This window comes from Macaca mulatta, chromosome 3 (genome assembly GCF_049350105.2).
Source record: "Macaca mulatta isolate MMU2019108-1 chromosome 3, T2T-MMU8v2.0, whole genome shotgun sequence".
NCBI classification, from domain to species: Eukaryota; Metazoa; Chordata; class Mammalia; order Primates; family Cercopithecidae; genus Macaca; species Macaca mulatta.
Window position 1 is genome coordinate 188,882,294 of NC_133408.1, and position 12,789 is coordinate 188,895,082.

Consider the following 12,789-nt stretch of genomic DNA (forward strand, 5'->3'; position numbering starts at 1 on the left):
TTGAGACAGTCACACTCTGTCGCCCAGGCTGGAGTGCAGTGGCGCTATGTCGGCTCACTGCAAGCTCCGCCTCCTGGGTTCACGCCATGCTCCTGCCTCAGCCTCTCGTGTAGCTGGGACTACAGGTGCCTGCCACTAAGCCTGGCTAATTTTTTTGTATTTTTAGTAGAGACGGAGTTTCACTGTGTTAGCCAGGATGGTCTTGATCTCCTGACCTCGTGATCTGCCTGCCTCAGCCTAGGGTGTCATTACAGGTGTGAGCCACTGTGCCCAGCCTAGGGTGTCTCTTAGTATTACCATGTGATACCACCATGCCCTGTGATTAAGGTCAACCGGAAAGGACAACAGCACAATCCAGGAAGGACTACAAGTGACCCAGACCCTTCAGGAATGAAGGTTTGGGTCACTCCACCAGGAAAATACCATGACCTGCTGAGGTGCTTGCTGAAGACAAAAGGAATACAGAATGGGTAGTGAAGAAGGTAGTCATCAATACCAGCTACGACCGCGTGACCCGCTGCAGAAACGAGGACTGTAATTTTCATGAGTATTTCCTCCTCCTTTTGTTAAAAACGTGTTTGTGCATGTATACACTTGTACTTAAGAAAATAGCTTCATGTTAGGTGGGGCGCGGTGGCTCACGCCTGTAATCCCAGCACTTTGGGAGGCCGAGGCAGGTGGATCACCTGAGGTCAGGAGTTCAAGACCAGCCTGGCCAACATGGCAAAACCCCATCTCTACAAAAAAATCAAAAAATTAGCTGGGCATGGTAGTGCATGCCTGTAATCCCAGCTACTCAGGAGGCTGCAAGGATTGCTTGAACCCAGGAGGCGGAGGTTGCAGTGAGCTGAGATCGTGTCATTGCACTCCAGCCTGGGTGACAAGAGCAAAACTCTGTCTCAAAAAAAAAAAAAAAAGGGCCGGGCGCGGTGGCTCAAGCCTGTAATCCTAGCACTTTGGGAGGCCGAGACCGGCGGATCACGAGGTCAGGAGATCGAGACCATCCTGGCTAACCCAGTGAAACCCCGTCTCTACTAAAAAATACAAAAAACTAGCCGGGCGAGGCGGCGGGCGCCTGTAGTCCCAGCTACTCGGGAGGCTGAGGCCGGAGAATGGCGTGAACCCGGGAGGCGGAGCTTGCAGTGAGCTGAGATCCGGCCACTGCACTCCAGCCTGGGCGACAGACCGAGACTCCGTCTCAAAAAAAAAAAAAAAAAAAAAAGTTTATGAATTTGTGTTGGGCCACATTCAAAGCAGCCTGCAGGCTGCGCGTTGGACAAGCTTGCATTCCTATCAAGCTTGCACTTGATACCAGTTCCATCTCTTCTGAGCTGTAGACAGAGATTGGCAAACTACAGCTTGTGGGGCAAATCCAGTGCACTGCCTGTTTTTTTTTTTTTCACATTCCGTGAGCTAAGGATGGTTTTTATATTTCTTCTTTTTTAAGAGACAAGGGTCTTGCTCTGTCACCCAGGCTGGAGTGCAGTGGCACAATCACAGCTCTCTGCAGCCTCAACCTCTTGGGCTTAAGCAATCCTCCTGCCTCAGCCTCCCAAAGCACTGGGATTACAGTTGTGAGCCACCATGACTGGCTGTACACTTTTTAGCTGTTGAAAACAAACAAACAAAAAAATCAAAAGAAGGGCCGGGCATGGTGGCTCACGCCAGTAATCTCAGCATTTTGGGAGGCTGAGGCAGGCAAGTCACTTGAGGTCAGGAGTTCGAGACCAGCCTGGCCAACATGGTGAAACCCTGTCTCTACTTCAAAAAAAAAAAAAAAAAAAAAAAACAGCTGGGCATGGTGACTCACGCCTGTAATCCCAGCACTTTGGGGAGTCCAAGGTGGGCAGATCACCTGAGGTCAGGAGTTCAAGACCAGCCTAGCCAACATGATGAAACCCCGTCTCTACTAAAAATACAAAAAAAAAAAAAAAAATTACCCCAGCATGGTGATGAGCTTCTGTAATCCCAGCTGCTTGGGAGGCTGAGGCAAGAGAATTGCTTGAACCCAGGAGTAGGAAGTAGGAGGTTGCAGTGAGTCAAGATTGCACCACTGCACTCCAGCCTGGGAGATACTGTGGGACTTTGTCTCAAAAAAAAACAAGGCTGGGCATGGTGGCTCACGCCTGTAATCCCAGCACTTTAGGAGGCTGAGGTGGGCGGATCATGAGGTCAGGAGATTGAGACCATCCTGGCTAACACGGTGAAACCCCGTCTCTACTAAAAATACAAAAAAATTAGCCGGGCGTGGTGGCCGGTGCCTGTAGTCCCAGCTACTCGGGAGGCTGAGGCAGGAGAATGGCGTGAACCTGGGAGGCGGAGCTTGCAGTGAGCCGAGATAGCGCCACTGCACTCCGGCGGGGGTTCAGAGTGAGACTGTCTCAAAAAAAAAACAAAAAAAAGCCGTCGTAATCCCAGCTACGTGGAAAGCTGAGGCACGAGAATTGCTTGAACCCAGAGGGAGACTCCACCTCAAAAAAAATAAAAATATTAGCCATTGTAATCCCAGCTATTTGGGAGGCCAAGGCATGAGGATTGCTTGAACCTGGGAGGTGGAGGCTGCAGTGAACTAAGATTGAGCCACTGCACTCCAGCCTCAAAAAAAGCAGGCCGGGCGCGGTGGCTCATGCCTGTAAGCCTAGCACTTTCAGAGGCCGAGATGGGTGGGTCACGAGGTCAGGAGATCGAGACCATCCTGGCTAACACGGTGAAACCCCATCTCTACCAAAAATACAAAAAAAAAAAAAAAAAAAAAAATTAGCCAGGCGTGGTGGCGGGCACCTGTAGTCCCAGCTACTAGGGAGGCTGAGGCAGGAGAATGGCGAGAACCCGGGAGGCGGAGCTTGCAGTGAGCTGAGATCGTGCCACTGCACTGCAGCCTGGGAGATAGAGCAAGACTCTCTCAAAAAAAAAAAAAAAAAATCAAAATTAGGATAATGTTTCATGGCATGTAAAATGATACGTAATTCCAGTTTCAGAATTCATAAATTTTTATTGGCACATAGCCACTCTCACTTGTTTAGGTATCTTTTGTGCTGCTTTCATGTTGTAACAGGAGAGTTGAGAAGTTGCAGTAGAAATAGCCTCTTTTTTTTTTTTTTTTTGAGACGGAGTCTCGCTCTGTCACCTGGGCTGGAGTGCAGTGGCCGTATCTCAGCTCACTGCAAGCTCCGCCTCCCGGGTTCACGCCATTCTCCTGCCTCAGCCTCCCGAGTAGCTGGGACTACAGGCGCCCGCCACCTCGCCCCGCTAGCTTTTTGTATTTTTTAGTAGAGACGGGGTTTCACCGTGTTAGCCAGGATGGTCTCGATCTCCTGACCTTGTGATCCGCCCGTCTCCGCCTAGAAATAGCCTCTTATCTAGCCATTTTGCTTCCAATTTCTCCAGATTCATTCAACCTACATCATGTGATCAGTTAACTTTCCAATATACAGATCATACCCTTCTCATCTCTAAAGCCCCTGTGGCAGGCTAATGCCTTTAGGATGCGGGCCAAATCTAACGTAGTATTCAAGGCTGTCCATGAGCTCGCCTAACACAGGTTATTTCCTGCCATTTCCCCCCAAAGAATCCTATGATCTAGCCAGAAAAGATGACAGGCCAGCCTTGAATGCACTCCATTTTCACCACCCCTTGTCTTTTCTCAAACCCTCTTGAAATGCCCTCTCCCATCTCCTTAATTTTTTTCTTTCTCTTTTTAAATCATTTAAGGCCTAGAGCAACTGACTTTTCCTTAGCGAAACCTACACAGGAAGAATTAATTGCTCCGCCCTTTGTATAAGAAATTCACAGTACTTCCCAAATTCTGAATTCCACAGAATTCCAGTTCTAAAGGGTGTGGCTACCAAATATTTGTAAAAAGTGTTCTCGGCCAGGCGCAGTGGCTCATGCCTGTGATCCCAGCACTTTGGGAGGCCAAGGTGGACAGATCACCTGAGGTCAGGAATTCGAGAACAGCCTGACCAACATGGTGAAACCCTGTCTCTACTAAAAATACAAAAATTAGGCCAGGAGCGGTGGCTCACGCCTGTAATCCCAGTACTTTGGGAGGCCGAGGGGGTCATATTGTCTGAGCTCAAGAGTTCGAGACCAGCCTGGGCAACATGGTGAAACCCCATCTCTACTTAAAAATACAAAGAATTAGCCAGGCATGGCGGCGTGCACCTGTAATCCCAGCTACTTGGGACGCTGAAGCAGGAGAATTGCTTGAACCTAGGAGGCGGAGGTTGTAATGAGCCTAGATTGTGCCACTGCACTCCAGCCTGGGCGACAGACTGAGACTCAATCTGTCACACACACACACACACACACACACACACAATATATATACATATATATACATATATACACATATATATACATATATATACATACACACACACACACACACACACATATATAAATAAAAATACAGGCCGGGCGCAATGGCTCATGCCTATAACCCCAGCACTTCGGGAGGCCAAGGTGGGTGGATCACCTGAGGTCAGGTGTTCGAAACGAGCCTGACCAACATGAAGAAACCCCATCTCTACTAAAAAAATACAAAATTAGAGAGGTGTGGTGGCACGTGCCTGTAATTCCAGCTTCTTAGGAGGCTGAGCAGGAGAATCACTTGAACCCAGCAGGCAGAGGTTGCAGTGAGCCGAGATCGTGCCATTGCACTCCAGCCTGGGCAACAAGAGTGAAACTGTCTCAAAAAACAAAACAAAACAAACAAACAAAACAAAAATTAGCCGGGCATGGTAGCAGGTGCCTGTAATCCCAGGTACTCAGAAGGCTGAGCACAAGAATCACTTGAATGTGGGAGGCCAGAGTTGCAGTGAGCCAAGATTGCCCCATTGCACTCCCGCCTGGGCAACAAGAGCGAACCTCCGTCAAAAAAAAAAAAAAAAAAAAAAAAAAAAAAAAAAAAAAAAAGGGGTCAGGGGCAGGGGGCGGTTCTCAGATGAAATAAACTTGGGAAATGACAGATTAAACAAAGCTTAACAGGTTTATTTATTGCAGGGCCTCTCTAAGCCTTTAAAAATGCTGACAGCATGGCCAGGCACAGTGGCTCAGGTACGTAATCCCAGCACTTTGGGAGGCCAAGGTAGGAGGATCATCAGAGGTCAGGAGTTTGAGACCATCCTGGTCAATATGGTGAAATCCCATCTCTACTAAAAATACAAAATTAGCTGGGCCTGGTGGCATGCACCTGTAATCCCAGCTACTCGAGAGGCTGAGGCAGGAGAATCACTTGAATCCAGGAGATGGAAGTTTCAGTGAGCCGAGATTGTGCCACTGCACTCCAGCCTGGGCAACAAGAGTGAAACTCTGCCTAAAAAAAAAAAAAAAAATGCTAAGGGCAATTGTAAATCTGCCTTTTCTGGAGAACACCCTTGGGAACATGAAGTAAAATTGGGGCTACTGGCAGCTATCATCCTCAGCATATGAAAGAAACCTATGCAGTTGGAGAAAATAAGGTCAACACAGACGGAAGCAAAACTAAGAAGAAAGAGCACTAAAGCACCCTGAACCGCAGTGTGAGCCCCTGTACCCAGCCAGCTGTAAAGATAATCCGACCACTGGGCTTCCTATTACATGAACCTATAAGCTACTTTTTATTTTTCCTTTAGGTACTTTGAGCTGAGTTTCTGTCATCTGCAAGCAAAAGTGCCCTCATCATAATACATATATATATATATTTTTTGAGATGGAGTCTCACTCTGTCACCTAGGCTGCAGTGTGGTGGCACGATCTCTGCTCCCTGCAACCTCCGCATCCTGGGTTCAACCAATTAATTCTCCTTCCTCAGCCTCCCCAGTAGCTGGGATTACAGGTGCCCACAACCATGCCTGGCTAGTTTTTGTAATTTTAGTAGAGACCGGGTTTCACTATTGGCCAGGCTGGTCTTGAACTCCTGACCTCAGGTGATCTGCCCGCCTCGGCCTCCCAAAGTCCTGGGATTACAAATGTGAGCCACTGCACCCGGCCCATATGTCTCTCTTAGTGGGCTATTTGCTCCATGAAGGCAGGGACTACATTTTATTTATCTTTCTACTTACCCCAGAATCTGATACATAGGAAGTATGCAATAAGTGTTTATTGATTTCTCCTGAATTAAATAAAGGAATGAAAATTCTGGAAAGATGAGCATTGATTTAACTGGCACATACACTTCTGGATGTTTTGTGGGTTGGGTTCTAAGACAATAAAGCCAAAATGCAGAGACCCTAAGAAATTGGTGGAGACAAAGCATTTGATTAAGGTATTATAAGGCAAAGAGGATACTTTGAAGACATGAACTAGGCATAATATCATGGAAATAATTTTTCTCAGGAGATCCTACTGATAAGTAGGTTGCTGTCTCATTAAAGGCCAACCAAGCAGCAAACAGAAAGAACAGGTACCCTGCGGAGACTTGCTTAGTCTCTTATTTCATGAATTACTCTCAAATTTTCAACAAAAACCCATCCTGCCTAGAGAGATCAGAGTCTCACAGATACTTCTCATCCCCTGCTTGTAAAGTTCCTTCTGATATCCATCCAGATTCTCCTACTCCTGTATTGAAAAACAGGTGGCCATGTCGTCAAGGTCATTGCCACTTGGAACCACAAACACACTTCCTTTTGTCTCAGGGTGGCTTCACACCTGTCCTCATCAGTAATGTTTAAAAGCCCTTCTACCTTTGCTACATTGGGGAAGGAGTTAGGACACAAATCTTGAGAAGACAGAATATTCATCATGTGAAATGACTTAAGCTTTAGTTACATAATTCCAGGAATAGACTTGTGTGATGATTTTACTGTTCCTCTTTTCAAAAGTTAACCAGTGCTGCAAACAAAGCAGATTTATACCCTGACAGAAGTGGAATATTGAATACATAGGCCCTTGTTTCACAGAAATAGTTTGGGGAGACTCATAGATAAGTAAATCTCTTGGAACTTCTACAGACACTTATTTCTTTTTTTTTTTTTTTTTTTTTTGAGACGGAGTCTCGCTCTGTCACCCAGGCTGGGGTGCAGTGGCCGGATCTCAGCTCACTGCAAGCTCTGCCTCCCGGGTTTACGCCATTCTCCTGCCTCAGCCTCCCGAGTAGCTGGGACTACAGGCGCCCGCCGCCTCGCCCGGCTAGTTTATTGTATTTTTTTAGTAGAGACAGGGTTTCATTATGTTCGCCAGGATGATCTCGATCTCCTGACCTCGTGATCCGCCTGTCTCGGCCTCCCAAAGTGTTGGGATTACAGGCTTGAGCCACCGCGCCCGGCCACAGACACTTATTTCTAACTGGAGAAACACAATCTGAAATAAATAATTTGATTTAATTAAATGAACATTTGAGCAATTACCATAGGACATAGTTCTGTAAGCACCTAGCCTACTATACAGTCATGTAATGTGATAATACTGTGTGATAGAGTACACATTGAACTGTCTTCAACATTTTGAGATGTTAAAAACATCTGTGTTTATAAGCAAAAAATAGCTACATCTGCAAAGACTTCCATACTTGGTACCATTTCACCAAAATAAATTTTTTTTTTTTTTTTGAGACGGAGTCTTGCTCTGTCACCCAGGCTGGAGTGCAGTGGCCGGATCTCAGCTCACTGCAAGCTCCACCTCCCGGGTTTACGCCATTCTCCTGCCTCAGCCTCCCGAGTAGCTGGGACTACAGGCACCCGCCACTTCGCCCAGCTAGTTTTTTGTATTTTTTAGTAGAGACGGGGTTTCACCGTGTTAGCCAGGATGGTCTCCATCTCCTGACCTCGTGATCCACCCGTCTCGGCCTCCCAAAGTGCTGGAATTACAGGCTTGAGCCACCGCGCCCAGCCACCAAAATAAAATTTAAACTGACAGTTTGCTCCAATACAACTATGATAAATTATCTTCTTCAAAACTTTTTGCATCAGAAAAGCAAAACATCACTTTCCCTAGAAGGTGACAAAGCAGAATAAGGAAAATGCCCTTTAACTAGGAATAATTGGAAAACAGAATAGAAGCTTGACTAGGCAGTCACTACCCCAGAGACGCAACACACCATTAACATTAATAATATCACACCTGTAATCCCAGCACTTTGGGAGGCCAAGGCAGGCGGGCACGAGGTTAGGAGTCTGAGACCAGTCTGGCCAATATGGTGAAACTCCATCTCTACTAAAAATACAAAACTTAGCCGGACATGGTGGTGCACGCCTGTAGTCCCAGCTACTCAGGAGGCTGAGGCAGGAGAATCACTTGAACCTGAGAGGCGGAGGTTGCAGTGAGCCGAGATTGGGTCATTGCACTCCAGCGTGGGCAACTGAGTGATACTCCATCTCTGTCTCTCTCACACACACACGCTAGCAGGGCGTGGTGGCGCACGCCTGTAATCCCAGCTGTACACACACACACACACACACACAGACTAGCCGGGCGTGGTGGTGCACGCCTGTAATCCCAGCTGCTCCGGAAGCTGTGGCACCAGAATCCCTTGAACCCGGGAGGCGGAGCTTGCAGTGAGCCGAGATGGCACCACCGCACTCCAGCGTGGATGACAGAGCGAGACTCCGTCTTAAATAAATAAATAGATAGATAGAAAATGGAAGTGCCCAATATTACAATTTAGCATTGTACTTTCACATGTGTCCTTTATGGGAATCCTTTCCTTTTCACACCTGTAATTCTTCCCAATCTGCACTTCACCCAGCAGAGTCTCCGCCCACAAGCTGCGTTTAGGGAAGCAGGCACTCACCAAAAACTCTGGACTGAGTAAAATCAAGGGGTGCGGGCGGGACTCCTCCACTGATTAATTCATTTATTCCACAGCACCTACGGGGGTACGATTTCCCACTAGGCGGGAAACGAAGATGAAAAATCGCAGTCTCTGTTCCAAGGACCGCAGAGCCGAGGGCTGCGTTTTCTTCACGGCCCTTTGTTTCTTTCACTGCCCCAGGCCCCGCAGATTTTACTAGGTCAGGGCAGCCCCGGGGAGGCGCCTCCTCCCGGCCGGAACCGCCCGACTCCGCTTCGTCCTCTGGGGCCCACGGACCACTCCCCACTGCCCCGGCCCCAACACCTGCGGATCCTGCGAGCCCGAGCCCTCCCACCACCGCCCAGAGAGGGTCTGAGACCCGAGGAGGAACCCCAGGGACTAGTCCTGCCGTAGCCTGAGCTCTGGTCTCGCGGAGGAAAAGCAGGGGCGGCCCCCGTAGGCTGGCTCTTCGCCCTTCAGCCCCAGCCCCACCCCGCGTGACCCCGGGATCCCGCTGGACGGCGGCCGTTGCCCAGGGGACAGGCAGGGCATGCTGAGAACGCTGCCTTTCCTGTGCCTGGACACAGCTCCGACTGGGATCCCACAGCGCCGCCTTCTGGCAGGAGGCGTCCCCGCGGCGCTGTGCATTCTGGGCTCCTTGGATCTCTACGTGAACTGCAGCTGCTCCAGGCACTCCAGAGGTCTGACCCCTTTCTCCTTTAGGGTTATATGAGAATGCATCTGAAATTGATCGGTATGTATATTAGGGACTTGGGGATTTGGAGAATGTGTAACGTCGCCATTTTCTGTCTCAATTTTTGCTACTTCAAGCCGCCTGTCTTCAAAATGAAAGTGTGTTATCGGCCAGGCGCGGTGGCTCACGCCTATAATCCCAGCACTTTGAGAGGCCAAGGCGGGCAAATCACCTGAGGTCAGGAGTTCGAGACCAGCCTGGCCAACATAGTGAAATCCCGTCTCTACTAAAAGTACAAAAATTAGCTGGGCGTGGTGGCACGCCCCTGTAGTCCCAGCTACTCCGGAGGCTGAGGCGGGAGAATCGCCTGAACCCAGGAGGCGGAGGTTGTAGTGAGCCGAGATCGTGCCACTGCACTCTAGCCTGAGCAACAGAGCAACATTCCGTCTCAAAAAAAAAAAAAAAAGAAAAGAAAGTGTTATTAAATAATAGGAGGCCATGGTTTGGACTCAGCTCCAGCACTAGGCTCCAACAGACCACACCAAAATGGAGTTACTCATGCAAAAGTACTACATCAGTAAGGCAGAGATGTTTATCTGACAAAACAGGCCAGCATGATAAGGAAGACCTCTCTGGTTTTTGTTTGTTTGTTTTTGTTTTTGTTTTTTTGAGACAGTCTCGTTCTGTCGGCCAGGCTGGAGTGCAGTGACAGGCTGGAGTGCAGTGACACGATCTCCGCTCACTGCAACCTCTGCCTCCCGGGCTCAAGCAATTCTCTTGCCTCAGCCTCCGGAATAGCTGGGATTACAGGGGTGTGCCACCACGCCTGGCTAATTTTTGTATTTTTAGTAGACACGGGGTTTCACCATGTTGGCCAGGCTGGTCTTGAACCCCTGATCTCAATCTACCCGCCTCGGCTTCCCAAAGTGCTGGGATTACAGACGTCAGCCACCATGCCCGGGCGGAAGACCCCCCGCCCCGGTTTAACCTTTAGAAGAAAAAAGTGCGTTTCAACCAACCAACCCACCTTTAGTTTTCTGTTTCTGCTTTCCACCAGCTTTTCCTGTCTATAAAACCAACTGCCGGCCTGGCGCAGTGGCTCACTCCTATAATCCCAGCACTTTGGGAGGCCAAGGCGGGCGGATCACGAGATCAGGAGATCGAGACCAGCCTGGCCAGCATGGTGAAACCCTGTCTCTACTAAAACTACAAAAAATTAGGCAGGCACGGTGGCGGGCACCTGTATTCCCAGCTACTCAGTAGGCTGAGGCAGAATTGCTTGAATCCAGGAGGCGGAGGTTGCAGTGAGCCAAGATGGCGCAAAAATAAATAAATAAATAACCAAACCAACCAACCAAACACGCCTGGGCTGGCTCATTGAAACCCTTATTCTTTTTTTTTTTTTTTTTTTGAGATGGGCTTTCGCTCATTGCCCAGGCTGGAGCGCAATGGCGCGATCTCGGCTCACTGCAACCTCCGCCTCCCGGGTTCAAGCGATTGTCCTGCCTCAGCCTCCAGAGTAGCTGGGATTACAGGCACGCACCACCACGCCCAGCTAATTTTTTGTATTTTTAGTAGAGACCGGGTTTCACCATGGCCAGGCTGGTCTTGAACTTCTGACCTCAGGTGATCCACCCGCCTCCACCTCCCAGCGCGCTAGGATTACAGGCATGAGCCACCACGCCCGACCACTTATTCTGTTTTATGGGATGAAGTGTTGCCCAATTCTAGAATACCAAATAAGCCAATTAAGATTTTTAAACTGTAATTTTGTCTTGTGACAGTACCATTGTACAGGTGATTCACTACTCCACCTCTCCACCACTCACCTACTCACAATGATGGTTTTCAACATTTCAGGAAAGGTTTCTACCTTGGGCTTAGAGCAATTCCTCCTTCTCCCTCATGAGGAATTGGAGGGGGTGGTGATAAAATTCTTCATCTGGTTGTGAAGTGGTATTTGACACAACTCCTTAATAAATGTTGGAGGTGATACTGGATACAGGAAAACTTACAATAATCAGATCGTTACAGGTAGTATAGGCATGAACAGGGCAGCAGAGGGCTCTCCCCTGACCCACTAGAAATGTTGGGTGGTGGTTCGGCAATTAACGAATTGCCTCTCTAAGAATGAGAATTCAGCAGCCGGAGAGAGACAAGCTCCTCACGGTCAACACCTGTTAACATTAAAAGTGTTACTTGAGTGCAGCTCCCTAAGAAGCAGCAGCTTCTTGGGCACCCGTGTTAAGAGACAAATGGCAAAGTATAGGCTGGGCAAGGTGGCTCACACCTGCAATCCCAGCACTTTGGGAGGCCTAGGTGGTTGGATCACCTGAGGTCAGGAGTTCAAGACCAGCCTGGCCAACATTTTGTATTTTTAGTCTCTACTAAAAATACAAAAATTAGTCAGGCGTGGTGGCATGTGATGGCACACACCTGTAGTCCCAGCTACTCGGGAGGTTGAGACAAAAGGATCACTTGAGCTTGGGAGGTGGAGGCTGCAGTGAGTTATGATCATGGCACTGTACTCCAGGCTGGGTGACAGAGACCCTGTCTCTTTCAAAAAAAAAAAAAAAAAAAGGAATTTATAATTATAAATTATTCCATATCTTTATATATTAATTATATATTCTATATATTTTTTGAGATGGAGTCTTGCTCTGTCGCCCAAGTTGGAGTGCAGTGGTGCAATGCCAGCTCACTGCAACCTCCACCTCCAGGGTTCAAGCAATTCTCCTGCCTCAGCCTCCCCAGTAGCTGAGACTACAGGTGCATGCCACCATGCCTGGCTAATTTTTGTGCTTTTTGTTAGAGATGGTGTTTCACCATGTTGGCCAGACTGGTCTTGAACTTCTGACCTCAAGTGATCCTCCTTCCTTGACCTCCCAAAATAATGGGACTATAGGTGTGAGCCACCATGCCAGGCTATATTCTATAAATCCTAAAGAGAATGAAAAAGACTTACCGCCGGGCGCGGTGGCTCAAGCCTATAATCCCAGCACTTTGGGAGGCCGAGACGGGCGGATCATGAGGTCAGGAGATCGAGACCATCCTGGCGAACACGGTGAAACCCCGTCTCTACTAAAAAAATACAAAAAACTAGCTGGGCAAGGTGGCGGGTGCCTGTAGTCCCAGCTACTCAGGAGGCTGAGGCAGGAGAATGGCGTAAACCCGGGAGGCGGAGCTTGCAGTGAGCTGAGATCCGGCCACCGCACTCCAGCCTGGGTGACAGAGCAAGACTCTGTCTCAAAAAAAAAAAAGAAAAAAAAGAAAAAAAAAAAGAAAAAGACTTACCAAGCTTCCTTTGGGAGATACTAAATTTGTTTTTTTTTTTTTTGAGATGGTGTCATGCTATGTCATCCATGCTGGAGTGCAGTGGCACCGT